The following is a 1,229-nucleotide window of genomic DNA, read 5'->3' as shown; positions in this document are numbered from 1 at the left end:
AAATGTGTGTTGAATTTTGTCAAAAGCTTTTATTTCATCTATTGAGATTATCATATGGTTTTTCTCCTTCAATTTGTTAAAATGGTGTATCACACTGATTGATTTGTGTGTATTGAAGAATCATTGCATTTCTGGGATAAACCCCACTTGATCATGGTGTGTGATCCTTTTAGTGTGCTGTTGGATTCTGTTTGCTAGTATTTTGTTGAGGATTTCTGCATCTATGTTCATCAGTGATATTGGCCCGTAGTTTTCTTTTTCTAATAATTTGTCCATTTCTTCCAGGTTGTCCATTTTATTGGCATAGGGTTGCTTGTAGTAGTCTCTTAGGATGCTCTGTATTTCTGCAGTGTCTGTTGTAACTTCTCCTTTTTCATTTCTAATTTTATTGATTTGAGTCCTCCCCCTCTTTTTCTTGATGAGTCTGGCTAATGGCTTATCAATTTTGTATACCTTCTCAAAGAACCAGCTTTTAGTTTTATTGATCTTTGCTATCTTTTTTTTTGTTTCTATTTCATTTATTTCTGCTCTGATCTTTTTGATTTCTTTCCTTCTGCTAACTTTGGGTTTTGTTTGTTCTTCTTTCTCTAGTTCCTTTGGGTGTAAGGTTAGATTGTTTATTTGAGATTTTTCTTGTTTCTTGAGGTACGCTTGTATAGCTATAAAACTTCCCTCTTAGAACTGCTTTTGATGCATCCCATAGCTTTTGGATCATCGTGTTTTCATTGTCATTTGTTTCTAGGTATTTTTTGATTTCCCCTTTGATTTCTTCAGTGATCCCTTGGTTATTAAGTAGTGTGTTGTTTAGCCTCCATGTGTTTGTATTTCTTACAGATTTTTTCTTGTAATTGATGTTTTGTCTCATAGCATTGTGATTGGAAAAGATACTTGATATGATTTCAGTTTCTTCAATTTACCAAGGCTTGATTTGTGACCGAAGATATGATCTATCCTGGAGAATGTTCCATGAGCACTTGATAAGGGAGTGTATTCTGTTGTTTTTGAATGAAATGTCCTCTAAATATCAATTAAGTCCATCATGTTTAATGTATCATTTAAAGCTTGTGTTTCCTTATTTATTTTCATTTTGGATGATCTGTCCATTGGCGAAAGTTGGGTGTTAAAATCCCCTACTATGAATGTGTTACTGTCAATTTCCCCTTTTATGGCTGTTAGCATTTGCCTTATGTATTCAGGTGCTCCTATATTGGGTGCATAAATATTTACAA

Source organism: Physeter macrocephalus, chromosome 14, assembly GCF_002837175.3.
Source record: "Physeter macrocephalus isolate SW-GA chromosome 14, ASM283717v5, whole genome shotgun sequence".
In the NCBI taxonomy this organism is placed as follows: Eukaryota; Metazoa; Chordata; class Mammalia; order Artiodactyla; family Physeteridae; genus Physeter; species Physeter macrocephalus.
This window is presented reverse-complemented; position numbering follows the sequence as displayed.